This window comes from Emys orbicularis, chromosome 2 (assembly GCF_028017835.1).
Source record: "Emys orbicularis isolate rEmyOrb1 chromosome 2, rEmyOrb1.hap1, whole genome shotgun sequence".
In the NCBI taxonomy this organism is placed as follows: Eukaryota; Metazoa; Chordata; order Testudines; family Emydidae; genus Emys; species Emys orbicularis.
This window is the reverse complement of record NC_088684.1, coordinates 122,796,477-122,807,507: the sequence shown is the minus strand read 5'-3', so window position 1 is coordinate 122,807,507 and position 11,031 is coordinate 122,796,477. Positions and strand designations below refer to the sequence as shown.

General features: G+C 43.8%; 1 pseudogene; it reads left to right on the top strand.

The window, feature by feature from the left end:
• Positions 1-7,801: 7,801 nt before the first annotated feature.
• LOC135873699 (zinc finger BED domain-containing protein 5-like) lies at positions 7,802-9,765 on the top strand (annotated as a pseudogene).
• Positions 9,766-11,031: the final 1,266 nt, after the last annotated feature.

The window sequence follows — 11,031 nt, the reverse complement described above, 5'->3', positions numbered from 1 at the left end:
AATTAAGTAGAGGAAATTAGTTCAGCTGATCCATTTTTTTTTTCAAATTTTAAAATTTAATCAGAAATATTTCAAATTTTGAAAAAAAAAATCTAGGGGAAATATCAGTGAAAATTTCCCAAAATTTCCCTTTGTTTTTCCAATCAACTATACAACTGCTTCAAATTTTTCAAACTTTTCAAACTTTCGAATTTTGAAAGGAAGGCAGGGGAATTCAAAGAATTTTTCAAGAAAAGATTTTCCCCTTTATTTTTTCAACCAGTTCTAGGTTAGAGACTGCTTTTAATGTAATTTTTAAAGTATTATATTAATTTGGATGATTATTCTGCTCTAGGAGTTAATTTTTGTATTGTATGTGCACCGAGACTAGAGTATAGTAATTGGCACAAAATATACATCAAATACAGTTAATTCATTAATTTAATACATTGATTTAGCTACTTGCAATGGAAAGCATAAGCCAAGGCACTGCAAGTAGAAATACAAAATAAACCAACATAAAAAGAAAGAAAAAAACAACCAAATGCTAAATCAAATTACAATATCTTGCATTCCACCCTGAAAGTTGCCGAACCTGAGAGTAAATAAATGATAAAAAATGTACTATATGATTATTTTTCTATGCTGCCTTCTGTCTGAAAGAATCCAAAAGCACTTTACAGGCTTCATATGCACAGAAATCACCACTGAAATTGCTGGCATTTTATGGGAAATAAAAAATATGGCCAGAATGAAGTTGATTAGAGATGTTGCCAAACTTCATTTGGTGTCAGAAGCCTGTTAAATCCTTCCTCTTCTAAGCTTCAGCCCAAGCTAGATTTACATATAAGTTGCAAAGGAAAACAGTTGTTCGCAGGTGACAATATATTACAACAGGAAATAGCATCTGAAATTGTTTATAACAATGTGATATTTCAGACTTTATAGTATCTAAAGAGTTAACCACCAAAGCCCCAATCCTACAAATGGATCCCCACAGAAAGAATCTTGTGCCTAAACCAACCTCTGCTGAAATCAACGGAGCTTGGTGTGGGCAGAGCCATGTGCAAATCTGATTGCAGGATGAGGACCCCAGTCTCTATAACCCGGTTATGGCTATGATGAGAGATGGGGGCATTTTTATTATTGGTGTACACAGATCTAGAAATGATGGCATGCCCTTGCACAACAAAATCCCCCGCTTCCCCTGCTCTTTTCACCTTAAACAGTATCTCACATTGTCCTTTCCTAAACTGCCTTATGGATACCAACACATCTCACCCACACCCACAGCGTCCCCTTGCCTGCCTACGATGCCCATGAATAAGGGAGCTTAGAACCGGCAGCCCCTCTGTAACTAATTTACAGGGGCACAGGAAGATATGCGACAGGCGGGGTCGATAAGAGTTCACCCCTCGTTTACATCAGAACACATGCAGAGAAATATCTGATTGCACTAATAGCTTTTATTACTTTTAACATGTACTCACTTAGCCAAACAGGTGAAAGTGATTTGTGCCAGGTTTTTACGAGCCCAAGGGCCAAGCGAGCAAAACGGGTTTTGTGTGACAGGGCCTGGCTTCTCCTGGTTCTCATCCCAGTTTGAAATTTGTGAGAAAATTCAATTTGAGCAAAGCACCCTTTTCAACTCTGAGACAAGCTCGCGGCCACCTGAATCAAAACCAGATGTACTTATCAGGCCTAAAGATAACAAATAGCGGCTTGAGATCCTGTCAGCAGAGGACCACCAGAGCAAGGGCTACAAAACTCGCTTGGCTCATGAAATTCTAGCATGATGCATATTAATGCTCACCAGATCTGGAGTCAGGCCTCTTCTATTTTTTTCTTTAATAAATTCTTCAGAACATCACTGCATTGTAAACTGGTTATTTGAGACAGTTTAAGTAAAACCAAAAGCCCCCACACATCCTGCTAATTCCCCCCACCTCCCTGATCCCACTTTCCCCAGGCTTACAAAGGCAGGTCTTTTAAAGTATGCCCATAGCAGGAGATGGTTTGTTTTGGCAAGAGAGCAGGTGCCTTCCCAAGTTCTGAGATCTGGCGTGTCAGCAATGACCCGAGGCCTTGGGTGGCCGGCTTCACGCTTACACTTCCCTGTGTCAGCTGATATACCTACCACCCACACTCTGAAAGATTCCAGCAAATTCAGAAACTCTTAAAAAAGGGAGCTGACCTTTCTCTCTTTCCTCCTCCCTTTCTCACCAGCCCTTTCCCTCCTGTCCCTTTGGAACAGCCAGGGCATATTATGAATTTCAGGCTTTACTTCTTATAAACAACAAGGTAGGGGATCATTTGAAAACTGGGGCCGTGTAACATTAGCTTCTTGCAGATGATTACAATATGACCATATAAACAAATGATGCCTTAAATCTCTAAAATATTCTTCTCTGCCCTTGTCTAAAGAGAAAAAAAAAGATGAGGGGGAGGAGGTTTATTTGGTTATTTTTCAGGCTAATTTTATTTGGTGCCCCCAAACAGAGGGTGTCCATTTCAACACTATTGTCGGCTATTCTCCCATTACCTTTTAATCATTCTCTTCTTTCTGCATCAGCCAAACAAAAGCATTAGGCTAGTAGTGTCTAATAAACTTCAAATGTAATCTCTATCCAAAAAAAACCTTAAAAATCTACTCAGGGCTTTTGTTTTTCAAAACTGTTATGAACACAGCACACCCAGCAAATTGCCCAGTTTCTAAACTCTTTTTATTTCATCTTTGATTAAAAAAGAAGAAGAAAGAGCCCATACTGAAGTCTTATAGGGCACGAGTGATGCTGTGTTAGAGTGGGAAATCCAGTATCTTTCATGTGGCCCAGTTCTGACTTGAGATCCATTTGGTCTGATTCTCAGCTAAGGTCCCTGTAAGCCGCTCTGGCAGCATAAAAGAGCTTGAAAGGGAGTGGAAATGGCCTTCCTGCACACGAGGCCTCCCTGGTGAGCACAGAGTTAGCGTAAAGGTTCTATACTGGCTCTCTACCAGCCATTGGTACATGGGGCATGTTGGGGCAGAGTGGGGTGTGTCTGAAGTGCACCGCATTACAGAAATTCTGTGCTTCCCAAGGCCCAACAGGAACCATGGGAAATAGAGTGAGAGTTACAGTGGCCCTGAAGCTGCTCTGACTTACGCTGGGATCCAAACAGGGCCCTGGAAACACCCAAGCAAAGGAAGGGATTAACTGAGAAGCACGTTATTTCAACTGCTAATTAGGAATAGCTAATTCAAGCAGTTGATAGTACCAATCATTGCACTAGAAATATAAAATGTCATTTGATAAGGTTACATAATTATGACTCCTGGCATTTGTGATGCTGAATTGGAATTAACACATTTTCATTTCGTTTCATAACCCTATTTTCTCATCATTTTATATAGACAAAATAAGTCCCCTGACAATAAATCCCAAGAAATGATAAACGTGTCCCTCACATTTCACCACTAATGATGGCCTCTGGCAGTCTTTAGATAGTGCAGGCCAGATTCTGCTCTCAGTTACTATGCCAACCTCTCACAGTCTATATGGTTGTAGGGGTACAACTGAGAGCAGATTATGGCCCAGTCGGCTTTGCTATAAATGCCTTGGGCAGTGGGTCTCTAGGAGAAACACATAAACACGCCAGTCTGTCAAGAAAGGTTGCTATATGCCTGTGTAAGGGAAATTAAGCAAGCAGTATGAGACTGGTGTGATTCAGCAATTTCTTTAACCAGCTACTTGGCTTCCAACTTGACACTATTGCTGTGGTTACTGGAGACAGGGAGTGTAGTTCCCATGATTAGAATCATGGTAAATAAGCCACTTCCTCTTCTAAGCTCTAGTCAACATTTTTCTTTTGCCTTCCTAAGCAGTTGCAGAGGGAATTATGTCCCCTCTGGAGGCGAGAAGAGTTAAGTGAACAAAATGTAGGCTCAGTAGGAATTCCACATCCCCTTAACCCATGCTACAGAAAGTCATCGCACTGATGGTAATTTTCTGAAATATGCTAGCAACACTTGGAATCACACCCAGCCTCTGCTTTCTCTCGCCCATCCCTTGCAGTAATGGATGTCACATTCTTCAAACTGTCTCTTCTGAGGAGAGGATGCTGTAAATTGGTCACTGGGCCAGCTGTCATGTGGAAACTTATTTTGTGCTTACATTTCCTTTGTCAATTTCTTTTCCACCTGATTGATTCTTCATGTAGGAATATGCTCAGATTAATGGGTCCCACCTCTATGTTTTGCTATAGATTAGAGATGGGTCTGAAACCAAAACCGCATATCCAACTACCCCCACTTTGCAAGTCATTGTGCAAAATCGTGGGCTGCGTCTGTTTCCTGATTGGATGAGTATAACTCTTAGAAACAGGCTGCTGCAGAGGAAAGATGGGCCAGTGGCTAAGGGTGCTAACCTGGGAAATGTTGTTTCAACTCTGTGTTCCATCACAGACTTCCTCTGTGATCTTAGGCAAGCCACTTAGTCTCTCTGGCCCAGGCCCATAAAGGAACTTAGGTCGCAGAGTTAGATATAAGGGCAATCCATAAAACCCTACTTGGCTACTGCTCAAATTTTCACTGTAGAAGTCTCCTGGGCATCTACCTTTCTGACTCTAGGCATGCCCACTGTGGCCTCCCCCTAGGCATCCAGACACTTCTCTCATACCTAGGTTCCAGGGTGAGTAAAGCATTCCCCACCCATCTCACTTGCTGGGCCCAATCTGGTAAGCGGGCTGAGCATGCCTACCACAGCAAGCCCCATTCAGAATCTGGCAGTAGGATCAGGTGGTGGTTCTGCCCTTATGACTTTTTGACCCAGTGGTTAGAGCACTCATCCAGGATGTGGGAGACCCAGGTTCAATTCTCCCCTCTGCCTGACATGGAGAAAGGTAGGACACCCCTATTCAAATCCTTTCAGGAGAGTTTTTTAGCCACTTAGCTATTGGATATTGTGATGTGGGGCTCATTCAGTCTCTCATGTTGAAGCTACCTCACCAGGTATAAATAATTAAATAGTCATTGGAGCAGTGGGACTGGGCCCTTGGTCTTCCATGTGTTATAGAGTTATTCTACTCGCTCTGGCCAGCCCACTGACTCTTTACTTATTTATACACAGTTGAACAGCTTCAACATGAGACCCCTACATCAGACTATACCATTTCTCAGTGGTTAGAGCACTCTCCTGTTCAAATTCTCCCCCCCCCTCCCCCCGCCCAGCTGAGGGGAGAATTGAATCTATATCGCCCACAACTCAGATATGTGCTCTAACCACTGGGCTACAAAGGAAACACTGCCCCACCTCCTCCTAAAATACCTAAGCCACCTGACTCCCCAAGAGGGTTCCTGGCTGTGGATCACAAGCAAAAATAGGTGCCTCCCTGCAGCCCAGACATAGGTGCCTATTGCTGTGAGAGGGGTGGGACTTAGGACATCCTCCCCCTCAACAGCTCCCATTGGCCAGGTTAGGCATCTCCCCACCTAGCATACTGGCTTTTGTGGATTGCATTCTTAGGTCCCTAGCTCTTCCCATTCATTGTATCTAGAGTCTAAGCACCCTACTCAGGTTTTGTGGATCCCAGTGTTTTTCTAGGTGCCTAAAAATGAGGTGTTGCAGCACCTAAGTCCCTTTGTGGATGCAGGCCTCTATATGTCTTCGCTGCAATTAAACATCTGCGGCTGGCTTGTGCCAGCTGGTTTGGGCTAAGGGGCTATTTAATTGCAGAGGAGATATTTGGGCTATGGCTGCAGCCTGAGCTCTGGGACCCTTCCACCTCACAGGGTCCTAGAGCCCAGGCTTCAGCTCAAGCCCAAATATCTACCCCACAATTGTACAGCCCTGTGAGCCCGAGTCAGCTGACACAGGCCAGCTGTGGGTGTCTAATTGCAGTGTAGACATTGTGACGGGATCCCTGGGGTACACCCTGGAACTGTGGGACCGCTGTGCCCCCTGAACTCTCTCCAGCCTGGCCTGTCTCTCACAATGCCTTGCTAGTGACAAGCAGTAAACCCCTCCAGGTGCTGTGATCACTCAGCACAACCACATGTGGAGCCCCACACCCAGCTATATTGCATGAATGCTCCCAGAGCCACTCATGGATCACACAGAGAAAGGCACCAGAGCCAAATCCCCCCAGCTCCCAGCACTGTACCTCAGGAATATACCGTCTTGCACTGCTCAAGACGAGTAGTACAAATTTATTAATTGGTTCACCACTTCATCAATGGAAAGTGGATATACATCAACCTTTGCAAAACCTGAGCAGATTTGCCCCACACTTCATACCAACTCACTGGTAAAGATAAACAGTTAAACAAATTTATTGACTACAAAAGATACAATGTAAGTGATATTAAATGATAGGCAAAAAGTCAGAGTTAGTTACCAAAAGAAATAAAATATAAGCGCACAGTCTAAATTTTCAACCCTATTAGACTGGGCAACATCTAGATTAAGCAGTTTTTCTTACCCCACTGGATATTGAAGTCCATAGTAAACAGATTTTACCCTTGAAATCTGGGCCAGTCCCCTCAGTTGGCATCTTCAGAGTGTCCTTATTGCTTGCAGCGTAGGTGGGTAAAGGAGAAAGGCCAAGGATGTGACGACTGTGTCTGTTTTATACCCTCAGTCCTATGTGCTTGGAGAGCACAAGTCCAGGCATGTGTGGGGGCATTGCTGAGGCTCCAGGCAAGGTTGAACAATTCCCCTGGTGTGGCCTCATGCAGGTGAGTCGTTGGATTGTAGCTCCCTTGCTGGACAATGGTTGTTGAGAAGTTGTTTGAAACCCCTGCTGTTGCCTCTGGGGAGCTAATATCTGGCTGATACCCCAACTTACAGCATGTTTTAGTGACCATCATACAACACAATTCTCATAACTTCATATGCATTAATGATATACATAGATATAGAAATGACTTTCAGCAGATCATAACCTTTCCCCTGATACCTTACAAGGCATGAGTTATATGTAAGATCACGATTACATAGTATGTCACAGCTATAGCCTGTGTCTCAGTTCCCCATCTGTAAAATGGGGATAATAAAATTTCCCTACCTCACAGGGGTGTTGTGGAAAGTACATTTCATTAGGAAGAGCATTTTTTTTATTAAAGATTGTGAGGCTGTGATGCCACAGTAATGGCAGTCATTTAAATACCTTAGATCAGTGTTTCCCAAAGTGTGGTACACATACCCCTGGTGGTACGTGAAAGGATTTCAAGGGGTACGCGGCCCGTTCACCCAGGCCAGCAGTGGGCTGAGCCGGGCCGGCAGCCAGGACCCCAAACCCGTGGCGGGCTGAGCGGCTCAGCCCGCTGACGGTCTGGGGTTCCGTCCGCCAGCTCCTGCCAGCTGGGGTCCCGGCCGCCGGCCCCGCTCAACCTGCTGCCGGCCAGGGGTACCATTCACCCAGGCCAGCAGCGGGCTGAGCAGGGCCGGTGGCCAGGACCCCAGACCTGCAGCAGGCTGAGCGGCTCAGCCCGCTGCTGGTCTGGGGTTCCGTCTGCCGACTCCTGCCAGCCGGGGTCCCGGCCGCTGGTCCTGCTCAGCCCGCTGCTGGCCGGGGGTCCAGTTCTCCTAGGCTGGCAGCGGGCTGAGCCGGGCTGGCGTCCAGGACCCCAGCTGGCAGCAGTGTGCCAGTGAAAATCGGCTGGCGTGCCAACACAAACCACGCGTGCGGTGTTACCGCGGCTCAGGCAATACACGTGCCTTTGTGGCATGCACAGAAGTCATACTGATGGATAAAAGATAAAAGTGAATAACTACTCCTGGCAAGTACATACTTGGTGTGTATTAATATACAAAATTCCTCTTTCTTTTTGTTAAACCCATTTACAATGGATCGCTGGCTAAAAACGGGAAGTTTGAAATGTACAAAAGAAAATTATGAAGGAAATACGAATCTTAGTGATAATTATGCTGAAAAATGCAGTGATATGGCTACATCAGACAATTGTGACGACAAAATTAGTGAACCATGTGAACCATCTGTAAGTTTATTGAACGTATCAGCTGCAAAGAAAACGAAAAAAGCCCGCAAATATTTTGAAGAATATCTTAAACTGGGATTTTCGTGGACTGGCGATGAGGTAGAGCCTGTTCCACTATGTGTGATTTGTTACGAGACTCTCACAAATGAAAGTATGAAACCATCCAACCTAAAACGCCATTTCGATAGCAAACAAAGAATATGAGGGAAAAACCTGTAGAATTCTTCGAAAATAGGCACAAAGAGCTCCAAAAGTCCCAGAAAACAATTAATAATGTGATGGGAGGTGAAAATATGAAAGCTTTGGAAGCTTCATATAGTGTGGCGTACTTAATTGCAAAGTCCAGAGCTGCTAACGTGATTGGCGAGAAATTAGTAAAACCTGCAGCCAAAGTAATGGTGCAAGCGATGATTGGAGACAAGGCTAGCAAAGCTATAGATCGTGTTCCCCTCTCAAATAACACTGTTCATTGTAGAATCACAGATATGGCCGAAAATGTAAAGCAGCAATTATTGTCAAGAGTACAAAGGAGTCACTACTACGCACTGCAAGCAGATGAATCCACTGATGTTGTGAATTTAGCTAATCTTTTGTTGTTTGTCAGATACGAGCTGAATAATGAAGTCCACGATGATATTTTGTTCTGCCAACCTATGCCAACACATACAACTGGAGAAGCTATTTTTAAAGTTATTGATGACTTTATCAAAAACAGTGACTTGGATTGGAGTTATTGTGTTGGAATAAGCATGGATGGCGCCAGAGCCATGATTGGTTCGAAGAAAGGAGTTGTTGCAAGTATTCAAGCTGTTGCACCAGAAGCAAAATCAATTTATTGTTGCATTCACAGGGAAGCACTCTCCACCCAGAATGTGCAGGCAGATCTAAAGCAAGTACTGGATGAAGCTGTGAAAATAATCAATTTTGTGAAAGGCCGCCCACTGAACGCCTGTCTGTTTTCTCAGCTTTGTGATGAGATGGGCAGTGATTACACACAACTTCTATTTCACACTGAAGTGCGTTGGCTTTCACGTGGAAAAGTTCTGAATCGCCTGTTTGAGCTGCGAGAAGAACTGCAAGTTTTTTTAGATGAAACCTTTAACCTGCGAGACCATATACACGACTGGAAATGGCTATGCAAGCTAGCATATCTTGCAGATATCTTTGCTCATTTAAACAACCTCAATCTATCCTTGCAAGGGAAACTCATATCCATACTCCATGTTCAAGACAAAGTGAGCGCCATGGTCGCAAAATTGAAACTGTGGCATAAACGTCTTAGTCGTCGTGAACTGGATTCCTTTCCATCTCTTCATGACTTAGTAATAAACTCGACTAATGAACTTGATAGTGATGTGTTGCAAACCATGAAGCAGCATTTGGAAAGCTTGCAGAAAGATCTTTGTAAGTATTTCCCTGAACCGGATGGCACCTTTGAATGGATAAGGAACCCTTTTATCATCAATGTTCAAACATTTCCAAATAACCTCTCTGCTTCAGAAGAACAGCTCTTGGAGCTGGCTTCAGATAGCTTCCTGAAAACACAATTTGAGCAAAATACACTGACATCATTTTGGTTGGGGGTTAGCTCTGAATATCCAGCTCTATCGGACAAAGCTGTGAAGTATCTTCTGCCTTTTCCTACCTCGTATTTGTGCGAGATCGGATTCTCTGCGCTTGTTGGCATCAAAACAAAAAACCAAAATCATCGTATTGATGTGGAGCCCCATCTTCATCTTAAGATCACAAACATCGAGCTAGATATCCCCGTGATAGTGTCTGGTCAAAAGCAGTTCCATCCCTCGCACTGAATAGTTTGGTTTGTACTGAAAATTTTTCAATACCGAAATAGTAAGTATTAAAACTAGTGCTTTCTTCACTAACCTAACCAAACCAGCGTATTTTAATTTCAGAATGATACGAATTCACCATATATATATATATATATATATATATATATATATATACACACACACAGTTCTGCCAGACTGTTGATTCGCTTCTATTATTTTAATTATTTCATTTCTATATGTAACTATTATTTCTATTAAAAGTTTTGTTTCAACTGTATGTAATATAATTTTGTATTTATTTCTAATAAACATTTAATCCAGAATGAAACAAATTAGGAGTGTGTTATAAAAATGTGGCTACCACCCTCACCCACCCCCCAAATTATCTTCATCGGAGAAGGGGTACGCCGGTAAGACAAATGTCTCAAAAGGGGTACGTAAGTGTTGTAAGTTTGGAAAACACTGCCTTAGATAGATAGCGTGAATGACAATATAAAGTTCGTTTTTGTAATGAAATTCATACAAAGCACTATGAAAGTCTTTAAATTGGACATGAGTGGCACACAAGGCCTTGTGTAAGAATGTTTGCGATGTAAAGTGTTTGCCATATTTTTTAATTTCACACTGATTTTTGTGCAATTCTGCAGACTTTAGCTTTCAAATTTAGTGACAGGGTGCTGATAAAATTATTCATCCCCTTATAGGGGGTTCAGCTCTGCAAAGCAACTAAAAATGCATCCTGTGTGTAGAAGAACAGGACTCACCCCTGCGGCGCCTCCTTCTGGTCGTCCAGGGAATTAGCTCTTCCAGCCGTTGGAGCGCCGTCTGCAGGCCAGTGACCCACTGCTGCTTGGCCTCCATGTCCCTCCTGGACCCGGTGCCCTGTTGTCTGGGTGCTGCCCCCTGGCAGTAACTCCTCACAGCTCTGGGTCTCCCCCTCCCAAGGGAACCCCCACCTACTATCCCCACTTCACCTCAGTGTTAGGCTACTGCCCAGTCTCTATCTAGCCCCCGTTCACTGGGGCAGACTGCAGTGTAAGCCACTCATCACAGGCAAAGGGGTTTGGACCTGCTGCCTCTGCCTACCCATAGGCTGCCTCCTGCAACCTCTCCACTGTGCTCATTTTAAAAGTGAAGGTTTTTTTTCTAACAACCAGCTCTGTATACTCAGCCTGTGATCAGAAAGTCTGTGTGGGTTCTTTTCTTGTTGTACATTGTCCCATGTAATAAAAATTCTTGCAGGCCCAAATAGCCCCATAGCCTTCAAATTATGCCTTCAGTGAC